Raw genomic sequence first — 24,361 nt, forward strand, 5'->3', positions numbered from 1 at the left:
GGGCAAAGCCAGAGAGGAGATGGTCGAAGACAGAAAGACCACCGACCTGCCTCCAGTGAGATACCCAAAGACTCAGCTTCATCGCGGGAGATGCCAATGATCCCAAAAGCCTTGGTTTCCACAGCGTGAAGTCAGGCTCGGTGTGAGGCAGGAGCACCAACCCAAAGGGGGGAGCAGTACTCCCTCAGACTGTGGATGAGAGCTTGGTTAGAAATGGTTAGAAGCTTAGGTGTACCAAGGAAGGACTTTGCATGATGCAGGATGCCCAGTCGGTGACTGGCTTTGGAGGCCAGCTTGGAGATGTGGCTTCCCCAGGAAAGATTGTGGCAGATAGAAGACCCAAAAGCTTGAATGAAAGGACTTCTTCAAGGGGATTGTTGAAAAAGTAGTTGGGGGAGGGGGGTGGGAGGTTTCCAGACGGTCCTTTTGGAGAGACATAATGAGAGTGTGAGATTTGTCAGGATTGAAAGATATATTCCAAGTGTTTGACTCGCTTTTGATTTTACCCAGGTCTGCAGAGAGAGAAGAGGCTGCTGCCTGCTGATCAGAGGAATGAGAGATAGTACAGCAGAGGGTGGAGTCATCGGCAAAGAGATGAAGAGGATTTTCCAGGGAATCTGAGAGATCATTGATGAAAACCAGAAAAAACCAAGGGTCCAGAACACTGCCTTGAGGAACTCCAGCCTGGATGGGAAGAGGGCCACACGTTAACTGCGACAGGAGAGGAAGTCCGCGAGCCATGAGTGGAGATTACCTTGGATATCATAAGAAAAGAGTTTGGTGAACAGGGTGAGATGCCAGACCGTATTGAAAGCTCACATTATGTCCTGGGATTTGGCTCTGATCTCATGTTTGGCATTGAGGACCTCCATCCATTGTTAGAAAAGCAGAAGTAACATGCCCAGGGTTGAGGGACCTTGTCTGAATCCAAATTGATGTTTGGAAATCAAGCCATTGGACAAGAGGAAGGATTTGATGTTGGAAGTGATTATGCATTCCATAACCTTGCTGATGATTGTGAGCAGGCTTATTGGTCTGTAATTGCAGGTATTTGCTTTTGCACCTTTTTCTGCAGAATGTAAATGTTTGCCAAGCAGATGCCAGATGACCTTGAGAAAATGAGAGGGTGAATAGAACAGAGAGAGGGTGAGCAAGAGCAACAGAGCAGGTTTTTAGAACATGATGGCTGATGCCATCGAGACCAGTTGCAGAATCTGAATCGAGGTTTGACAGCAAACTATCCACCTTGTCAGTGGAAAAGGAAACATCGTCCATGAACAGCTCGGTGTGACTGGGTCAGGTGGGTACACAAAGGAATGGGTTTGGGACACACAAACACAGTGTTTAGGCATTCAGCCTTTTGCATGCAGTCAGCTGTGCAGGCATTTGAGGTAAGGGAGGAGTTGAAGTGGGAACATACACCAGAAACAGACTTAACTAGGTGCCACCAGGATTTGTAGGAGGGAGAGAGGTTTGAGAGTTCAGACTTGAGATTGGAAAGATGGTGTTTCCTGGCTCTCCCGAGGGTAGATACACACTTGTTCCGAGCTATGTGGAAGGAACTGAGATTACCTTCAGTTGGATTAGCCTTCCATGAGGTGAAGTCAAGTTGTTTCAGGACAACTGCCTTGCCACAAGCTTCAGTGTACTATGGGCAGGAGGAAGGGAAGGCCAACTGAAGACGAGATGGGATAAATCTGTGCATGAGAGAAAGCAAATTTCGTTGAATGAATTCTGAAGATGAGTTGATGTCAGAGAAATAGAAATGGGAGACCAGTCTCGAAGTTTGATCGCTGCTTGAAGTCCCCCCAGCCAGCCTGAGTGAAGTGCCAGACTCATCGTCGCTGAGGTAGTTCTTCAATAACAGCCTGAGAGATGACCGCTGAAGTTATTTGACTCTTTGGAAATGTTGGCTCTTAATCAATTAATTATGATTGCACTGGTTACAAAAACATGTGATTCATAGCAGAGTGTAGTAGAGAGAGAGTTGTCAGTTCTGGGAGTTAATTTCATTTCTTCCTATTTCATATGCTGCAAGTGGGTTCAAATTGCATCGCTTGTTGGGGGGTGGGAGGGGGACAGCTGTGCCACTGAATGCCCCCCTGTAGGTTAAAGCAGGATTTTGGTCAGGGTGCTCGAGATTGCTCACCTCCACTTCACAGAGGAGACCTTTAACAACAAGCAACTAATGTGAGCAGATGGGAGGCCCAGTTTAACATCCATCTGAGGGATGACACATATTTGCCTGCAAAACACCAGAATGACAATTTATAGCTGTACCAAGATTCAAACCCAGGCAATACAGCTCAAAAGTGAGTGTGCATACCTGGAGGCTATCCTGCCAGCCCAACAACACTTGTATAAATCTAAGTGTATCTGTGATTTTCTAAAAAATGAACAGCCAATGACATGAACTCACATAGAATGATTATAATAGATTTTCAATTAACCAATCAGGCAACAGTGCAGCTTTTAAGGCAGGAAGAAACATGCAAGCATTTTGTATGCTGAATGCTGCATTCATCATTAATGCATTAATGCACACGGCTTCGGCTTCGGTGCCTCTGATTCATGTCACAGCATATTGAGCTGGACAGATCTATCTTCACCGGTTTAGGTTCAATTTGCACTTGTGGTCAACACAATCTAATCAGCTGTGCAGAACACAGTCCCAAGGCTCCTTGGCTAAATTGTTCATTAATTTTGGCGTTAACACGGCCCTTTGCTGATTCACACCTTTCCATGACTTTTTAAGCTGCTGTATATCTCAACATTTGCTCCTCGTTTCCCTTTTATTGCCCCAAGGCTAGAAGTATACATTTACAAGAACAATTTTTGCAGAAGTTACTGGTATAAGCACACTACAGTCTATTAAAAGAGCAATTGCACTCTTTACTTCCCAACCATATCTATTTTCAGGTCTGTGTATCTGTTTTTCTCAATACTACTGGGAATGGTTTGCGTCAATGCCTAGATGTACGTGCTGTCCTCCAATCAGTACCTTCTGCGACAGGCGCCGCAGGTGATTGCCGTGTGCTTTGTCTGTTCAGAGGCAACGTTAGGTCTTGCCTGCCCACTGAGAGCAGAAGTGCAGGACGCAAGGTCAGAAAGAGAGCCCGATATTAGAAGGTACGATGTGCACCCTGCTGTCTAATGCAATCCGCTACTGCCGAAGAACCCGTAATTGCCTTCTTCAGTCCGCCTTGCCCAGTGAGCCTGAAACAATTCCTGAGGGCTAAAGGCAGCCTTTCTCCTTTTGCTTGTCAAGCTAAGCATTCCAGGAAGCCCTTTTTCCGCTCTTCCTTTTACTTAATACTTCGGCTCAAAGCAATGTCATGCAAACAGGGTTTACTCCTTTCACTAATCTTCTTCAGAAAATAATTGCTCATGAGAGCCATTTTTGTGCCTCAAAGTTTCATGGCATACTTCCATTTGGAGATTATGTAATGGTTGATGCTGTGACTTGGTGAAAGTTGTGATGCAGATGTTTGCATTTCTGGAGCTAGTGCGGATTCAGGTTACAGTATCCGTAACATATTGCTTAAGTGAGTATAAGGACATAGCAGTGATGAGATATCAGGAGTTTGCAACGATATTATACAGGTACATATATATATATATATATATATATATATATATATATATATATATATATATATATATATATCCATGTAAAAGCCAATCAAAATGGCAGGTTTGAATTATTTTATTCAAAATATTCAAAAAGATGGAAGATATGATGTTTTAATACATTACATGTACAAATACAACCATATTTTCTTTATCTTCTGGGACGTTTTGTTTCGATGGTACAGTCTCATGAGCATGCCAAAGTCTGAAGCCTCGGCTTAGCATCAGGTGTGCTTATATCTTCTTCATTTATTCGACATCCTACAGACATAAATGAACACTCGTTTTACTCGACATGTGTTACACATCATTTGCAGCAAATTTCACCTCCCTGTGAATTGTGTATACTGCTTTTGAGGCCCAGTTCATCTTTTATGAAAAATGTTTTTCGAGTTTTTTAATCCTGAAAACTAGACCGTCGTGAACACAGTCCTCTTAAAAGATTGGCCTTTAAAATCCTACTTAAACCATACTTATGAAGGGGGACAGCCAAATGCACAAATACACATTGTATTATATATACATAGGTAGATAACTGCAGTAGCACACTGTTTAGGCAGCCAAAATAAGTATTCCGAACATAGAAGGTGATATATTCTCATCAGTCTGGGGTCTTATGATGAGGTCTTGCAGTGATTCGACTCGCAAGGACGTTAAGCAATAAGTGCACTTCTTTAGCAAGTTAATGAAACAACACTTATTATTGCAATGATCAGAGGAGATGACAGGTTTATGAGGAACAAAAGTGGATGTTCAACTCAATAAATAAAGATAAGGCGACATAAGAACAGACATGCAACATAAGTTAGTCACGGAATCAGATCAGACCAAAAAATTGCAAGCAGTTGTCGATTCGAAGTACATTCAATGCAAGCGAAGTTCAAGGTAACACAAGGTTGCATTCACCGACATGACATTCTGCAACGAATATGTGAAACTGACTTCCGGTTCTGGGTTTGCAATGGCAGGATTCTCTCAGGGGTCTCTGAAGACTTTCTCAAAGCGAAGTTTCCAGTCGTCATTTGTCCCGTTTTAACTGTTTATTTTCTCACCTACATGTTACTGTGTGTTCCCAGTTCGGTTTCGTCTCAAAAATCGTGCTATTTTGTGAGTTATCGTCCACCTTGTCTTACCGGGTTCCTTGAGGCCTACCCATCCTTCCCCTCTTGGTGAATGATCGTTTTTATTTGTAATCCTTCCCTATTACTTTCAATTCCTATTTTCCCCATTTTCCCCACTTTCCCAACGCCATCAATCCCTCCCAATCAAACACTCTGTTTCTTGTCTTAAATAAAAAAAAAACATGAAAAAACCACCTTTCTCCCTGCATGCCCACGAGTCCCAGTCCTTCTTCTTCTTCTTCTTCTTCTTCTTCTTCTTCTTCTTCTTCTTCTTCTTCTTCTTCTTCTTCTTCTTCTTCTTCTTCTTCTTCTTCTTCTTCTTCTTCTTCTTCTTCTTCTTCTTCTTCTTCTTCTTCTTCTTCTTCTTCTTCTTCTTCTTCCTTCTGCCAGCACACCATCTTTATTCTACTGGAGCTGACCCACTTTCGCCATTACCTTCACGATTTATTCCTACAACCTTGCATTCCCGAATCTTATTATTCTTCAAAAATATATCAAAAAAATAATAATCTTCCTTGTATCCTTTCTATCTATACACCTCCTGATACTTTTTAATTGACCCAGCAACTTCACTCTGCATTTACCGTTCCAAATTCACCATACACCTCCACAATTTTACTTCAACCTTCCCTTTTCCGAATGTTACGCAATTCTTATTTAAAATAAATAAATTTGCTTTTGACTATACACCTCCCACAGCCAGGTGCTTCTCCCGAAACCTTGTGATCTGTTTCTATCCCCTGCTTTTTCCGATCCAAATTCACCATTCACCTCACGATTTTTTCTACAACCTTTCTATTACCTAATCTGATGAAAACTCTCTCTCAAAAAAATTTATAATAATCATAATAATAATAAAAACGATCTCCAATTATGCTTCATCTTCCTCTTTCACAAGTGTGGTTCTCACTACTGTATCATAATGCACTACTCTTCTTCTATTTCAACAGACTGCTCTCAATTCGACCTTTCCTTCATACCTTGCGAAAAAATCCAACTGTTACAGCGTTTCTTCTCTCCATTCTCTCAATTCTCCTTTATTACATGCATCAAGTAATGTCTTTAATCGCATCTCTGACCTAAAAATTTGAAAAAAACTCCAGTTTGCTATGAGTGTTCGCTTTCCATCAACCATTATTTTTTTCCAACTTCAGTGCCAACTCACCCCTCTCACCCCCTCCCTCTCAAAGCAACCATCACACTCTTCTCCCTCCAAGCCTCCCTCCAACCTTTCTCAAAAACTCCCCCCTCGCCTTTCTCCCACCATTCACCCTTCTCAAAGTTGCCCCGCGCTCACATCCACAAAGCTGCCTCCTTCGCCTTCCCTCTCAGCTCCATCTCATCACTCCACCTCCTCAAATCCTCAACTGCCTTCTGCCCCCTCTTTTCCCCCCCCCTCTACCCCAGCACCACAGAGCCTTTTCTTCTCCTCATCTGACCCCCTCCCCTAGCAATTCTGCAAAACCCCACACTCTGTCAACAACTCTCCTTGCCTCCCACACTCCTCCCTTGTTCTACGCTCCCCTCCCCTCCCATCCCCTGCACCCAAAGCCTCCTCCCCTTCCCTCTTCATCAACAATGTGGACCTCAAATATCCGAGGCCTTCGCTCAAACCTTACAGATCTTTCCATACAGGTTGCCACTGACAAACCAGACATAATCTGCAGAACAGAAACTTTCCTCCCTCAAGACATCTCCGACTCCCAAGTATCTCTCCCTGGTGACCCCCTCCTCCTGTATGACAGATTGAGTCTTGTCCTGGTGGAGGAGTTGCTCTCTTCATCAAAGACTCTATTCCTCACTCCCCATGCACTGCCCTCACTCCCCCACACCCCCAGGAATACCTCTGACTCCGGCTTCCCCTCCACTCCCACCTCATGTTTATATGTGCACTGTACCATCCACCAAACAGTGATGACTCCAGTTATACCTCACTGTCTGAAATCTTAAGGTGTGGGAACCTCTCTCACCTGTCATGGCACTTCAGCAAAAGCTTTCTGCGACTCATTGGGACTGACTCAATCGGTCACCTTCCCGACCTGGATCTCAACCAATGGCACTCTATCACTTACGGATCTGATTTTGACAAATTTTCCTGAAAATATCTGCTGTTCTTCCTCCATTCCAATCAGTTTTTCTGACCACCTGCTTGTTAAAGTGGACATTATTCTGGCTGTTATCAGAGAACCATCTCAGCGCCGTCGAGTCTGGCAATTCACTCAAGCCGACAGGGTCTTCAAGCAGCCATCAACATTCCAGACTGGTCTCCCATCGTTACTTTTTCCAACATCAACTCATCCTGGGAATTCTTTCAAAGAAACTTGCTCTCCCTCATGCACAGATTTATCCCCTCTCGTCTTCAGTTGTCCCACCCTTCCTCCCGCCCATGGTACAATGAAGCTTGTGGCGAGGCAGTTGTCCTGAAACAACTTGCTTTTGCTTCATGGAAAGCAAACCCAACTGAGGGTAATCTCAGTTCCTTCCATAAGGCTCGGAACAAGTGTGTGTCTACCCTCAGGAGAGCCAGAAAACAAGATCTTTCTGAGCTCAAGTCTGAACTCTCAAACCTCTCTCCCTCCTCCAAATCCTGGTAGCATCTAATCAAATCTGTTTCTGATGTATGTTCCCCCTCCATTCCCTCCCTTACCTCAAATGGCCACATTGCTGATACCACACGTGAAAAGGCTGAATGCTTAAACTCGGTGTTTGCATTGAAATCTTGTGTCCAAAACCCATCGCTTTCTGTACCCACCTTAACCCAGTTGCGCCCCAACTGTCCCTGGACTCTGTGTCCTTTTTTTCTGACAAGGTGGAGAGCTTGCTGTCAAACCTCGACTCAGATTATGCAACCGGTCCAGACGGCATCAGCCCACATGTCCTAAAAATCTGCTCCTCTGCTCTTGCTCACCCTCTCTCTGTTCTATTCGCCCTCTCATTTGCTCAAGGTCATCTGCCATCTGCTTGGAAATAAGCAAACATCACTGCCCTGCATAAAAGGTGCAAAAACAGATCCCTGCATCTACAAACCAATCAGCCTTCTCCCAATCATCAGCAAGGTTATGGAATCCATCATCGCTTCAGACATTAAATCATTCCTCATCACCAATGGCTTGATTTCCGATCATCAATTTAGTTTCAGGCCAGGTCCCTCTACCCTGGATATGCTGGTTCTGCTCTCCCAACAATGGATGGAGGTCCTCAATGCTGGACATGAAATCAGAGTCATATCCCTAGACATATCGCGTGCTTTTGACACAGTCTGGCACCCTGCCCTGCTCAACACACTCTCTTCCTATGGTATCCAAGGCCATCTCCACTCATGGCTCGCAGACTTCCTCTCCTGTCGCAGCCAATATGTGGCCCTAAATGGAGTTCTTTCATCCCCTCTTCTTGTCCAGGCTGGAGTTCCTCAAGGCAGCGTTCTGGGCCCTGTTCTTTTTCTGGTTTTCATCAATGATCTCTCCGACTCTCTGGAACATACTCTCTATCTCTTTGCTGATGACTCCACCCTCTGCAATACCATCTGTCATCCCTCAGAATGGCAAGCAGCAGCTTCTTCGCTCTCTGCAGACCTGGATAAAATCACAAACTGGTCCAACACGTGCAACATGTCTTTCAATCCGGACAAATCTCACACTCTCACTATGTCTCTCCGAAAGAACCATTTGGAAAATCCCCCCACATCTTCTTTCTTAAGAATCCTCGAGAAGAAGTCCTTTCTTTCAAGCTTCTGGGTCTCACTGTCTGCCATGATCTTTCCTGGGAAAGCCACATTTCCAACCTAGCCTCAAAAGCCAGTCGCAGACTGGGAATCCTCCGTCGTGCAAAGACCTTCCTCGGCCCACCTGAGCTCTTGACCACATACAAAGCTTTTGTCCACAGCTTGATGGAGTACTGCTTTCCCCCCTGGGCTGGTGCTCCTGCCTCACACCTTTCTCGGCTTCCCGCTATGGAAACCAAGGCATTTCGGATCATTGGCATCTCCCGCAATGATTCTGAGTCTTTGGGCCTCTCACTCTCTCACCGCAAGCAGGTCAGTGGTCTTTCTGTCTTCTACTGTCTCCTCTCCAGTCCCCCCCCTGCTCTGTCTGCAATTTGTCCCCACCATATTTTCGCATGGCACTCAAGGTCCGCCAACAACCCCCTTCTGCTAAAACTACCAAAATCACGAATCACTGCTCACCTTCACTCTTTCATTCCTCTTTTTCCCCACCTTTGGAATAAACTCCCTCACTCTGTTCAATCCCATTCTTCCCTCCAGGCCTTCAAAACAGCCGTTCACCACCACCTCTTATCTTCCCCCATCCAAAACCACAATCTTTTCTACCCCCGCTAATCCACCCCAAACCCACCTCCTTCAAATTCCCTGCTTTCCTTCCTGAAAGTCCCTGTAGTGTCCATCTTGTATTCCCCATGTTCCCCACCCCATCCCTCTCCCTTCCACAGATATCCTGATGTCTCTGTTCCCCACTGTTTTGTCCTTCCCATGCCCCTCTTGTGTCATGCCCGCCTTGCTGTGCGTAGTGAGTTAGCTCTCATACGAGCCTTGACAAGGTATACAAAAAATGAAAATAAAAAAATATAATAAAAAAAGAAGATCAAGAGAAGATAACCTCACTCACAAATACATTTCAATCCTTCTGTGAGCCGAGGAAGAACGTTACTTTGTCCCGGTTCCTGTTTAACTCCTGTGCCCAGCCTGTTGAAGAGATACAAGGTTGTTGGACAGTTGAATCGGTATGATGAGTCACCCATTCAATGTCCCCCAGACACTCTTGCGAACTCCTCCCTGCAAACCCCCATACCCCATGCAGCAGGTCTGCCTGGCATGACTAACCCATTTGCATCGTGGTATACCTTTTGTCTTTGCTTCCTGGTTAGCAGATGATCAGCATGGCTTACAAGACATGTAGTTTTAGCAAGATGGATGAGGTGGGAAGTTAATTTTTTTTTTAGCAGATGGCCATTCAAGAGCTCTCAGGGGGAATAACCATCCGTACCATCAAGGGAGGGGAATGGAGGTTGTTGTGGTATCCTAATAGTACTTTTGTTTTTTTATGCAAGTGTACATTGACAGCATACTATTCCAGGGGAATAGAATAATTGTACAGCAAAGCATGCCGGGTGAAATACACGCTAAAATACACAAGTCGCATCTTGGCATTGTTTAACTTAAGCAAAGGGCATGCACTATCCTGTTCTGGCCCAGCATCAATGACCAAATTGAGTATATGGCATCAAAGTACCCAACTTGTCAGGCAAATCAAAAAGCGCAGCCAACAGAATCTCGACTACCCCATCTGATACCTGACCGCCCAAGGACAAAGCTTTTCCGTCGATATCGTTCATTTAGATGGAAGCAATTTTTCCGTTGTAGTCCATTTCCACTACAAATTTCCTGGGGTTCAGTGTTTGGTTGACCTCACCACACATTCGGTGATCAATGAGCTCAAAGCCTTTTTGTGCGATCAGGATTGCCCAATCTCATCGTCACCGACAATGCTTGCCATTTCATGTGTGGAGACTTCCAACACTTCGCCGAGGACTAGTTCAACCACCACACCTCGAGTTCACGATTTCCTCAGAGTAACGGGCAGGCTGAACAGTTGTGCAGACAGTAAAGTTGCTCAAGAAAACATCCACAGAACCATACCATGTACTATCAGAATAGTGCAACATCCCCCCCCCCCCCACCCCTTGATGGAATGGATGGTTTTGCCCCCATAGAGCTTTTGAATGGCTGTCTGCTAAAAAGCAAACTTCCCACCTTGGCTAAACTGCTCAAACCACACATTATACCAGCCATGCTAGATTGTCTGCGAGCCAGGTAGCAAAAACAAAAGGCATACCATCATGCAAAAAGTGGTAATCAGTTTTTCGCATGTCAGAAAAGCCAGCCAGTTGGATCTCAACTGATTTTGTTGTTGTTGTTGTTGTTGTTGTTGTATCCATAGTCGAGGCTCGTGGAACAGCTAATACCAGCACACTGAGTGGATCAGGACACAACAGGATGAAAGGACCAGTTGAGAGAGGGCGGGGACACCAACAGCAGAGTTGAAGACCAAGATAGAGGTAAACGTGAACAAACCATGGGTGTGGGGTGGAATGATGAGGGGCAGGATAAGATGCATCATGTAGACAAGATGGATACATAAAGAAACTCTCAGGAGAGAAAACTGTAAATTTGGAAGGGGGGAGTGAGGTGGGTTGGGGGTCGGATGGGGGGTCGTTGAGGGTTCCAGGGCAGATCATTCACGAGCGTGCCGCGCCGTGAAGTCACATCGTTCAGACCCCGTCTGGCAAACGATTCCGGCGCAATCACACTCACGTGATCCCAGCCAACAGTGCAAGGTAATAAGGAGTACGCTGACCCCCCCACCCGAATGCCCAGACACGCTGTCCCCAAATTGATGGTGTCGCACACAATCCAGCCGGGCAGCAGGGCCATCAAAACACAACTCGCGATGACACTATCCAAACTAGAAAGCCAATTACTATGAGAAGAGGTCGGGTTGTTGTGCCATCTCATAAAATTGACATGTGACATTTCTTTGATGGGTTCATTTTGAGCTTAGAAAGCACACTTATATAAGATTTGGGTGGAAATGATGATTTGATAGATTAGATAAAAGTTATAGTTCGATAGAATTATGATTAGAACGATTGTTTTTGCATGACAATGATTGATATTTTGTGTTATTAGTCTTCTGTTTGTTGTCCCCCATCCCTCCGACCATGGTTATTTCAAAAACCATGGACCATTCAGCTTTCGTATTACCGATATCTATTCTTCATGGCATTATCTCAACCTGCTTAGATCATGGCTGTGATTGGATGAATTATGTTGCCATGGCAACCATCTCTGTAACTTAGCTTGTGTATGCAATATTTCAAAAAAACGTTCAAGATTTGGCTTTCATATTACACAGAACTATTCCTCATACCATCCAAACGATGGGGTACCTCGAGTGTCAGCTCCTTGTTGTTATCAAAGTTTGTTTATAACTTGTAAAATGGAAAGATGCTGTACTGACATGAGTGTGCCCCCTGGTGAGGATAACGGAAGTAAAGACTGCATGTGCTGAGACTTCTAACTGTAGAGTCCTTGTCTTTTGTGATCATCACAAAACACCAAGGGAAAGTACTTTGCAGGATATGTGGGATACTTTACACTGGCGCTCTGGAGGTGAGCATCTCATTGTTGAGCGACATCGAAATCCCGAATTGCCTGGTCACTTCCTTGGCTCATCTGTCAGCAGTGAGGTTGTTGTCGTTGTTGTGCAGCTTCCGCTTGTGCCTGATGTTGCTGGGGATTTTGGGCTCATAAAGGACCTCTGCGATTAGCTCCTGTTGGTGACTATTTAGAGGGCTCAAAACAGAGCAACATCTTGCAGGGATGCTGCAGCATACCTGCAATACCTAAAGACAACCATAAGTTGTATCCACAGTGGAATATAAAACATGTACTTCAAGTTGTGCTTCTACTAATGTCAGTTGTGTTTCTTCATTCACTCACCATGCACATGGAGGAATTAGCTACGAAGGCACTGTTGCACTCAACGTTTTATAATTTTGACTTTTTTTGCTCCAATGAATTGAGTATTAGCTTTCCAACGGTACCATTTTTATTATTCCATGACACTGCAAGGATCCCTTTCAAATAAAACGTGATGGACAGATAGGAGCACGCGGCTCTTATTATAATATAAATGTTTTGCTGCGATGTTATTATATTTTCGACTTAGGATGCTCAAGCTTAATTATTTTCATGTCACAGTGACATGGATGAGGGATACAGCGAGCATGTATTCAGCAACAGTCTATGTTAATCAATGAGGATCATCCTGATTGAGCAGTGCTTGGATATGGCTGAGTTGGTCCACAGTGGCCGGTGACAGTCTTACTTGAGGTACACACACATGAGGGACACCAGGAATGTCTACTGAAGACTGGTTGTGTCTGACCATGAGTTTAGTCTTTGCGACATAAAGATTTGTGCTTGGTACAGAGAGCGTAAAAGGAGCATGGACCCAGAGGGTAGCTCTTGTTCTAGATGATACTGTGCCACCAGCTTTCATCCTCACTCACTCCCTCAGTCTTTTTCTGTTGGCATAAGCTCACTGGCTTGAGAGCTGGCATTCGTCATGGCACCAATATGAGGATTGGGCCTTTCAACTCCTTGAAACAGCTGGATCAGCACATGCTTGCTTTGTTGGAGGTGCATTGCATCTGCAAACTTCTTGCCATCCTGCTCATGGTATTCCATGTCATTTATCACTCTGGCAATTCCCTGGTATGAGGTAAGATATCTCCTTTATGAAAATCTTGATGGGCAGTTGCTTCTAAAAGACAGAAACCATTGTACCTGGTAGCCAGGTACGTTTTCCACCTTTCCTTGAATGAGAGTCATGAATAAGCCTCTTTTAAAGGCTAACCATAACTATTGTGCCGTTTCAATGATGCAAGTATTCATTTCGATGTTACTTTTGACTGCCTTTCAAATGGTCCTCTGATGAAAATTGAAGTAGTTGCTCATGTTGTGCTTTACACCATCAAGTTAGGTTTGGTTTTCTGCACAGTTCTCTAACAACCATCTGGTTTATGAGACCGTTAATGTCTGTGTAACTCGCACATTACCCGTCGGGGTGATTGTATCACACCACCACTCCACCCCCCCCCCCCGCACACCTCCCTCCCCACCCCTCCCCTGATAGTGACACACACACACACACACCTGTGGCCAGTTACATTTTCGTTGTGAATAAACTTGCACTTGCACATGCAATTCTGACATGTGAAAAAAATATCACCACCATTTATTCCTTTTCCCGTGATATTAATCATCGAATGAGGCACATGTATTGTATAACATGCATTAACTGTTGATCAGCACAACAAATATTGATGACTGTACATGTCGACCATGTGGAGGTACTCGCTATTACCTTCAGAAAATGATTTTCGTTGTGCAGATCACCAATCTGGATGAAATTTGGCATACTTAAAGAATTTTAGACGCTGAGTCCAAATCCACTTGTTTCCACGTCGAGGATGTGACACAATTGGTCATTTTTGGCAATTAAAGATAAACCGAACATTAAAGCACGATTTTGACACAGAAATGAAGAATCAAGGTTAGACTGATATGTACGTCAAAGAAAACTCTTGTGAGGTCTTAAAATTATACAATATGTTTATACAGAGCCCTATTCACTGTTTTAAAGATGTTTATAATTAAAGGTCGTAAACCGAAGCAGTTACATATTTTTACTGGCCGAAAACGTCTGGACCGACCAGACAGGCCTTCGAGTTGACCAAGGCAACTTTTTGCTTAAAAGGCAGCCACACTGGCTATTAAAGGTCGTTTGACTTTTAAATAACATTGACTATTAAAGGCAGTTTCAGCGCCGATTAAAGACAGTTAAGGCCCAATCACACCTTGACGTTTTAGCCAGCTTATACCGATTTTTGGAAAATTTGTGTAAAACGCTGGTACATGTCGAATACGTTATAGGTACGTTTTGTATATGTTAAAACCACGCTGAAAAACACTGCCATAAGTGGTACTACGCTGGCTCTAAACGTTGAACTTTTGGGTTTTCCTCGAATTTTTTCATGCTTGAAATTTTACGACGTATGCCGGCGTATGACTCACACGTTCCGTAACGCTAGCCATAAGTTGAAGGAACGTTATGCGATCGTTGACACACGTTGAAACACGTTACTTGTAAGTTACTCATAAGTCGAAACACGTCGAGGTAATGTTTAGCGTACCCGAAACTTATTTCTAACCTATGAGTAACGTTTTGTAAACACGCTACACGAACGTTGTTCACACTTTGCAACACGTTACTTGAAACTACTACTACTACTACTACTACTACTACTACTACTACTACTACTACTACTACCAACATAGACATCAGTAAATTCTCTCGAAATACTACTACTACTAATAACATCGACAACATTAAATTCTTTCGAACTACTACTACTACTACTACTACTAATAACATCGACATCACTAAATTCTCTCGAACTACTACTACTACTACTGCTACTGCCACTGCTACTGACATTGACATCTACTCAACATGGAGTCTGGAACACTGACGGGTTCCTCTTGTGAAGCCCATTTGTATATACCAATTCCCCTAAACGCTGCCAATACGCCATTATACGGTAGCTGTAAGTTAGAAACACGTTCAGTAAGTTCTGTGGTCGTCCGGAAGACGTCAATCAAATTCGTCTACATACGCCAATGTGCGTTTGAGATACGTTAAACATAGGTTCAAAGCACACTACTCAGAGGTTCAAAGCACGCTACTAAAAGGCTCAAAGCACGTTACTCGTCAGTTAAAAATTAAGTTTCGGGTATGCTAAACATTACCTCGACGTGTTTCGACTTATGAGTAACTTACAAGTAACGTGTGGCCGACGTGTGTAAACGATTGCGGAGCGTGCCGAGAACTTATGCCAGCGTATGTGGAACTTGTGAGCCATACGTCGAGTACGTCGTAAAATTTTCAGCATGCTTGAAATTTCACGACGTACTAGACGTACCACGTAATATGCCAGCGTACTTCATTATTTTTCATCGTGCTCCTAACGTATACACAACTTACCCATACCGTATTCGACGTGTCCCAGCGTTTTGGACACATTTTTCAGAGGTCGGCATACGCTGGCTAAATCATCAAGGTGTGACTGCGATGTTGACACTTCCAATTTTCAGGCGGTTATGATTTAAATCGGCGAGCGGCAGGTTTTTAACAGAGAACGCCACGAGTTCGTCGGCGATACGTGCAGCGCGCTATGACTAAGTTAAACTATCGTTGGGCATAGGTTGTGAACGCCGACAACAGGCTAAGCATTCGTTGGTATAAGTTATCTTTAACACAACGAAACGTTCTGTGCCCGTTACTAATATGTCATGCATACGACCAACACGTTATGAGTACGACCAAAACTTTTTTAAAAACCTCAAAACTTCAGCGTACGCCAACGTTTTACGTGCATTTTTATACGTTGCCATTCCTGGCTAAAACGTCAAGGTGTGACTGGGCCTTTACATTGGCTATTACGGATTAAATCAAAGACAAAGACACTGCGCGACTCAGCCTGAAGAAAAGTAGAACCGCCACAAGAGGATTACTATCTTAGAACTCCAGCATTTCTTGCTCTGAAGCGGTTGCTGAACTAGGCTCTTAACTGCTGCTACAACAAAACTCAAGTCCACTATTACATGGTAACCAACCTGAATACAACTTTGTAGTAGATCACCACAGCAAAAGCAGTGTGACACCCGCATTCACAGTTCGTCGTCAGAATCATTGTCAGTTCCACTTTCATCATCCATAAGTTCCATTTCTGCACGGGTCTGTTCATCGTTGGCGCAGTTTTGACACCCACAGCACTCTGTGCAGGACAGTCCTTTTGACCGGCAAGAACAATGGTTGGTCTTGCATTTCGTCTTCTTGCAATTACATTTCGTCGCCTCTAATAGTTCCTTCGGCACTGGTGGTTTGTTCAGCCAGTGAACAATCAGTGCTCCGTTGCGTTCCACCCATCCGTGAAATGTAGGAAAAGGGGCTTCTATAAACCTCACAGTCGCGCGGTGGTGGATCGCAGACTGATAGTTCACTCTTTTGCAATGCAGCATCAGAGCGTCGCTTGTAGGCGGCAACTTCTGTTCTCCCAGCGACTGGCTGCAGAATAGCTTGTAGCGAGCCTCATCCACACTCTTCATGGTCGGCTGATTGTACATGGATTTGTACAGACGAATTGTTCCAGGTCGTGAACGATATTCTGATCTCGCGTGAATCCTCGACCAATGCTCCCAAACAGGTGATGAGATGGGGACCCTTCATCATCAAGTCAAATGGCCTTGTTTTGCCCTTACCCTGGAATGCACTGGTGGTATCACTTCCCGTGAAATTGTGCAAACCTATCAACGTATCGCAGACAGAACTTTCCAGGGCATTACTCAGCTTCCTAATGTCAACGACGATAATGTCCTTGGGACTTCCTGTGAGCAGATGGAAATTTCGCACCCGAATTGACTTCGAGTGAGCCAATGCCAACACAAACACATCGGTGTCGAAACTCTCTATGCGCACCGACTCTTCATTCTGTCCCGCGTGAGCGGCATGTAGCAGGAGCTTCGTGTCAGCTTCCTCATGGTCACATTCAAGTTCAGGTACTGACGACACAGTCATGACACCATTCGACGCCTTGATTTTCTCACATTTGCCGGCATGACTGACGTACAACAGCATGTCGCCCAGTTTTGATGGAGAGATGTTTCTCGTCCACGATTCGACGATGAACTCTATCAACGCCTCCTTGTTGGCTCCGCTCAGGAGATAATTGGCCCACTGTTTTGGAAGGGCTTGATCACATCCGTAGATGGTTCGTACCTGAAGATCGCCCGCCCTGCCCGCTCGTCTGGCGTGCTCCAGGCAATTGATGCTGATACTTGGGTAAGTATCAAACACCACGTCCAGTCTCGAAGATTGGTTATGTCGTGATTTGGCCACTACGATGTTCAGCACCATCTCTTCCAGTTTGCCGAAAGTGTTAGGCAGTGAACCAGCCTTTATCACCTGAATAACGGCCATTCCATCCACAATTGTTGCACCTTGGATAGGTCGAGCGTCCACACAGCAATCGGGTCACAGTTTCAGTATATGGTTGCGGAGTTTGGCTTTGTCCGTCTTAGCAATCGAACCATCACCGGATGCCAGCGGGAAAGATATGTTCGCCAGTGGGTATGCGAGCAGATCGTGGAGTGTTACATTGCTTTACTCGCCAATAAACAGCAGTCGTGTGAAAAGACAACGTTCATTCGCAATTTCAACCTTCGGCGTCTGCTGGTGGGGAGTCGCCGACTTGCCTTGCACCTTCGAGAAAGTTGCCATTTTTGCCTCCGAAATCGGACTGAAGAATGGGACCTCACCCGAGAGAAGCCGATCACGCATGAATTACACGACAGCATTCTCTCCCTTGACATACGCATTCATCAAGTCTGCGGAAGTGGCTGGCGGTGCGATGACACCTGAACTAATATTGACGAGTTCAAGGTGAGCGCCGGAGAAAGGGTTAATCATTTGAAGTACTGTGTCCATCACTTGTACCACCACTGCTTCGTTCTTCTTCGAGCTCGACACATCCAAATCCTTTCTCGTTCGGGGCTCGTCGTGGATACCCGCCATGGACTCACATTTCCTTGCGATTTCCGCACGTGCTGGTTGGGACAGGATCCACTTCTTAACAGCTGTGCTTTTCTGAGTGTAACCAATGATGCCTCCACTGGTCTTGCTGTCCCTATTTAAAGTCTGCTCTATGATCTGATCACACGCAACACTACTAAATCCAGAACGAGTATGCCGTTGGGCAGTCCATTTGCCATCCATGAACGCTTGATAGGTATCTGGGTGGGAGTGCTCTGGCCTGGCCATTTCCAGCCAGTAAACGAGTAAGTACCTTGCATAGTTTAGGGGATCGTACGCAAAGTACCAGGGCATTGACGCTCTCATGATCGCAAGGTCTTTCGGCCAGTTCAAAATACGAGTTGCACGTATAAGCTCCAGTGCTAGCTCCACCATTTCCAAGTAGGGCCATGTAATGTCCACACTTTGGTGTTTGTTCAGGTCATCCCTCACTATGAGTGCTCTCGAGTATAGAACATGTAAATTGAGGCCCGAGTCACCCTGCTGTGGACCCTGGCTGGCTTCATCCTCTGTAGTTGACTGTTTCTGTTGTAGAGCTACTGTCTACAACAGCAGCCTGAGCAATGGAACCAATATCAATGTCCTTCATGTACACCACTTCGCTCTCAGACATTTTTGGTGGACGATAGAAAATCATGTCTGGGTACCGTTCCTGCAGTCTTTTCTTCAGTCTTGTTGTCTGGTAGTTGGCCTTATCCTGACCTTCGCATACTCTGAGTAGGTCATTGAACATCTCACACAACTTCTTCATATGTATAGATTGCTTTCCATCAATGAGTCTTACCTGGATTACTTTATCACAGAAATGTCAAATGTTGAGTCATAGTTCACTTTCTGAGTTTAGAGTTTACTTTCACTCTGTTTGTGCTATGTGTCATTCACATACTCGTAATAACATTTACGGTGATAACAAACTGCCAGCGCCACACAGTCTTTATCCTTTATAGTTGTCATTATTCTCACATCACGTTCATCTCTCCTCTGCTCAGCAGTTTCCCTCAGCTTTCCTCCATCTCCTGTGTTTCTGCCAGGGACAACTGATCACGTTGAGATTTTCCTTTGAAATGGATGAATTTGTCTTTTTCTGGCATATGACACAAATTATAGGCAGTACACCAGCTGATTTGCCAGCCACCCTTTCTACAGAGGTTCTGAGGGATTTCCTACGTATTTTGTGGTATGAGTGCCCCTCTTCTTCTAGTCCGCCCACCACCTCACTGGCTCTCGCAGAAACTGCAGTAGTGCTGGCTTCTGATTTCCTTTTCCTGGCTTCAGCACGTTTTATATGATCCTTGTTACAAAACGACGCATAGCAGAACCGGTGACAGCCGGCATCCGCAGGAGGATCAGTCATTGGCAGCAGTTTCATAATTTGATCAGCCAGCAAACAGCATTTGTTGATCGTTTCTCTATCTGCGGCGTCGCACCAAGCCTTCGCACACTCGCATACCTTACGCCAGCTCTTATCTGTGAATTGCGTCACTTTCTCATCATCTTCCCCGCCCAAGTGTATGAAACAACACATGTTTGGTTGTTGAAAGACCAAAAATCACTCGAAATCACACGAAAACCATGGGCGCCACCATCTTGATTTGTTGTTTTCTGGTCATTTCCTCCGCGATTTGAAGCATGCCACGCCCACTTCACAGCGGTAATTTCAAATGGTAATAACTGTCGGTGTGTCAACTTGTGCATATGGAAACAAGTAGGAATTTCAATGGTGTGTTTTCATGAATGTACAGGGTGAATTCCGTTTAGATTGGTGATCTGCACAACGAAACTGAACGAACCCACCCACCTCCACATGACCTATAAGTCACATTTGCTCAATGGCGAGGATACAGCGGCTGTACGCCCTCTGAATTGACAGAAACGTACGGTGGCCGCAGAGTTTCTGCGGTGGTCTCAGGGTGGCCCTATGCCGTATGGCTATCTTTTACAGGCCGTAGGGGTCGCCATGGAATTATAACGCGGAGTTATAACTATTTTTTCATTTCTACGTTCGCCGTAGCAATTCGACAAGCCAAAAAAAAAGTGGTAAAAAATAAATAAATAAACTGGTAAAAATAAAATTAAAAAAAAAACCCATTCATTAGCGTCCGTCTGGCCGCACATTCGCCTTAGGGCCCCCCTGCGGTCGCCTTGCAGGCACCTTGAGGCTACCTTGCGTCTGCCTTGAAAAATCTATGGCCACCGCAGGGCCCCCTTAAGGTCACCGTGCGACATCAAATCAAAGACTGTATGGCAACCCACGTTTTCAGTCTCCACAATTTCTAAATACGCCATGCGGCTCCCCGAAAAATAAAAACATATGTGGCTGCTCCATTGTGTGACCGTGGAAATACTGCAGCCGCCGTATAATTGCTCGTGGCCATAGATTTTGGAGACCCCGCGGCCGCCGTGGCAAATGTGACTTAGGCCTTATTACATTTACAGGGAACATATTAAGTTATTTCAGTGGTGTTTTGAGGGCAGAAAGATACGCTGTTAATCGAAGCCACATGACATCCAGCACAGTCAGCATCACCAGCATGTTGTAGGGTGCTGTAGAGCTCTGCGTGGAGGTTGTCCTGGTTGAAGCGGAGATATTCCAACCACCCTGTTTCTATTTTGGCCCACATGTCCACGCAGTACTACTGGAACAGGCCCACATGTCCATGCAGTACTGTTGGAACAGGCCTACATGTCCATGCAGTACTGTTGGAACAGGCCCACATGTCCATGCAGTACTGTTGGAACAGGCCCACATGTCCACGCAGTACTGTTGGAACAGGCCCACATGTCCACGCAGTCCTTTTGGAACAGGCCCACATGTCCACGCAGTACTGTTGGAACAGACCCACATCTCCACGCAGAATTGTTGGCACAGGCCCACATGTCCACGCAGCGCTGTTGGAGCAGGCGGTTGCAGTGATACATGATGTTGAAATTGTTTGCATGCTTCATGGTCATGTGTCCGTAAAACTGTTGAGCTGTAACTGTGCGTTGACCCTGGAGTTGAGGAAAACCAAGGTGGAAGCCATCTGTACCATACGGAAAAGGATCCGGTCACAGAGTGGATCATTGCTCCTGTGGTTGTCTTTGAAATGATGCAGGCCACGATTTTTACCTCCTTGTGCCCTGCATGTGAAGCCCACTGTGCTTCTATCTTAATTTGGCAGGAGGATGGTAACTTCACTGCTAGTGGTCAGGTTAAAGCGTCGGGCATGCTCCATCAGGTCACTTGTCTGCATGAATGGTGATGGCAATCGATGTTTTGAGGCATTGTGCCTTTGTCGATCAGCTCTTGAATGTTCAGAAATGACTGAAGATATAGTAAAGCCATTTGGGGTATTATGTAGGATCAGATGGAATGTCCAAAAGATGTTCTTTTCTGTTTACATCATGTCACCTGCTGGGGGCTGTAACTTGTCGATGCTGAAGTTGTTTGGCCACATCATAGAAACATGTCTGAAGGCAGGTAGGATATATGTCTTGAGCGTTGCATGGTAGGCCAATCATAAGATCTACCATGCCATTGATTCTGAAGTTAGCCACTTCTTGGATGTGGTTTTCATTGTGGCCATAGACATAGCTGCAATATATTTCAATTGTATCTTTATGCAAAAGTGTTTTCTGGTGACATTGTTCTATGGACTTGACATCGCTCAGGACTCATGTTGGCATGGGCTTGTCATTGCTGAGCTGCAGGATTGACATGTTCTGCTTGTAGACTTCCCTCAGGATTCATGTTGGCACAGGCTTGCCACATACGAGTTGTATTTTTGTGACATTTAGCTTGACATCGATTAAGAATCATGTTGGCCCTAAAGGGTACAAAATGGTAATTCTAAAGGGTTTTAAAAGGGTTATCAAGAGTTCTAAAGTGTAATTTTTAAAGGCTATTTAGGATTCTAAAGTGTAATTCCAAGGAGATTGAAGAGGTTCCAAAGGATGATTCTAAAGGGTTCCAAAGTGTAATTCTGAAAGGTTATAAAGGATTCAAAAGTGTAATCCTAAGAAGTTCTAAGAAGTTCTAAAAGATAATTCGAAAGGGTTCTAAAGTGCAATTCCAAAGGGTTCGAAAGAGTTCTAAAATGTAATTCTAAAGAGTTGTAAGGGGTTCTAAAGGATTCTAAAGGGTAATTCTAAGAGGTCCCAAAGGGTAATTAAAAAAATGCAATTCTAAAGTGTAATTCTGGAGTGTCATTGTAAAGCGTAATTCGAAAGTGTAATTCTAAAGTACAATTCTAAAATGCAATTCCAAATTGTAATTACAAAGTATAATTCTGAAGTATAATTCCAAAGTGCAATTCCAAAGTGCAATTCTAAAATGTAATTCTAAAATGCAATTCCAAGTGTACTTCCAAAGTGTGATTCTAAAGTGTGATTCTGAAGTGTCATTCTAAAGTGTCATTCTAAAGTGTGATTCTAAAGTGTGATTCTAAAGTGTCATTCTAAAGTGTCATTCTAAAGTGTCATTCTAAAGTGTCATTCTAAAGTGTGATTCTAAAGTGTAATTCAACCATGAAATTCTAAAGGGTAATTCTAAAACACTATTCTAAAGTGCAATTCTAAAGTGAAATTATAAAATGTAATTCCAAAATGCAATTCCAAAACGTACTTCCAAAGTGTAATTCTAAAGAGTGATTCTAAAGTGTGATTCTAAAGTGTAAATGAAACGTGAAATTCCAAAAGATAATTCTAAAATGCAATTCTAAAGTGCAATTCTCAAGTGAAATTCTAAAATGTAATTCTAAAATGCAATTCCAAAGTGTACTTCCAAAGTGTGATTCTAAAGTGTGATTCTAAAGTGTGATTCAAATGTGAAATTCTAAAATACAATTCTAAAGTGAAATTCCAAAGTGAAATTCTAAAACGTAATTCTAAAATGCAATTCCAAAGTGTACTTCCAAAGTGTAATTCTAAAGTGTGATTCTAAAGTGTGATTCTAATGTATAATTGAAACGTGAAATTCCAAAGGATATTTCTAAAATGCAATTCTAAAGTGAAATTCTAAAATGTAATTCTAAAATGCAATTCCAAAGTGTACTTCCAAAGTGTGATTCTAAAGTGTGATTCTAAAGTGTAATTCAAATGTGAAATTCTAAAATACAATTCTAAGGTGAAATTCCAAAATGTAATTCTAAAATGTAATTCCAAAGTGTACTTCCAAAGTGTAATTCTAAAGTGTGATTCTAAAGTGTGATTCTAAAGTGTGATTCTTAAGTGTAACTCAAACGTGAAATTCTAAAGGAAATTCTAAAAGGCAATTCAAAAATGCAATTCTAAAGTGCAATCTGAAGTGAAATTCTAAAATGTAATTCTAAAATGCAATTCCAAAGTGTAATTCCGAAGTGTAATTCTGAAGTGTAATTGTAAAGTGTAATTATAAAATGAAAGTCTAAAATGCAATTCTGAAGCATACTTTCAGAGTGAAAGTCGAAAGTGAAATTGTAAAGGGCAATTCTAAAGTGCAATTCAAAAAACGCTATTCTAAAATGTAGTTCTAAAGTACAATTCTCAAGTGCAATTCTGAAGTGTGATTCTAAATTGTAATTCTAAAGTGTAATTCTAAAGTGTAATTCTAACATGAAATTCTAAAGTGAAAGTCTAAAATGCAATTCCAAATAGTAATTCTCAATTGCAATTGCAAAGGGTTCTAAAGAGTTCTAAAATGTAATTCTAAGGAATTATAAGAGGTCCCAAAGGGTAATTCAAAAAATGCAATTCTAAAGTGTAATTCTAGAGTGCCATTGTAAAACATAATTCGAAAGTGTAATTCTAAAGTACAATTCTAAAATGCAATTCCAAATTGTAATTATAAAGTATAATTCTGAAGTGTAATTCCAAAGTGCAATTCTAAAGTGAAATTCTAAAATGAAATTCTAAAATGCAATTCTAAAGTGTACTTCCAAAATGTGATTCTAAAGTGTAATTCAAATGTGAAATTCTAAAGTGTGATTCTGAAGTGTAATTCAAACGTGAAATTCCAAAGGGTAATTCTAAAATGCAATTCTAAAGTGCAATTCGAAAGTGCAATTCTAAAATGTTATTCTAAAATGCAATTCCAAACTGTGCTTCCAAAGTGAAATTCTAAAGTACAATTCTAAAATGCATTTCTAAAGTGTAATTCCAAAGTGTGATTGTAAAGTGTAATTGAAAAGGGAAATTCTAAAATACAATTCTGAAGTGTCCTTCTGGAGTGTAACTCCAAAGTGTAATTGCAAAGGACAATTCTAAAGTGCAAAGTGTAATTCTAAAGTGTGATTCTAAAGTGTAATTCAAATGTGAAATTCTAAAGGGTAATTCTAAAATGCAATTCTAAAGTGCAATTCTAAAGTGAAATTCTAAAATGTAATTCTAAAATGCAATTCCAAAGTGTAATTCAAAAGTGTG

General features: G+C 43.3%; 1 long non-coding RNA gene across 1 annotated transcript in view; it reads right to left on the reverse strand.

Moving 5' to 3' along the window:
* Positions 1 to 24,361, reverse strand: part of LOC147029326 (uncharacterized) — a 225,352-nt gene that overhangs the window by 19,701 nt on the left and 181,290 nt on the right. The gene's annotated exons all lie outside the window — the stretch shown is intronic.

This window comes from Eptatretus burgeri, chromosome 3, assembly GCF_056783735.1.
Source record: "Eptatretus burgeri isolate ZD-2024b chromosome 3, Ebu_testis_v1, whole genome shotgun sequence".
NCBI lineage: Eukaryota > Metazoa > Chordata > Myxini > Myxiniformes > Myxinidae > Eptatretus > Eptatretus burgeri.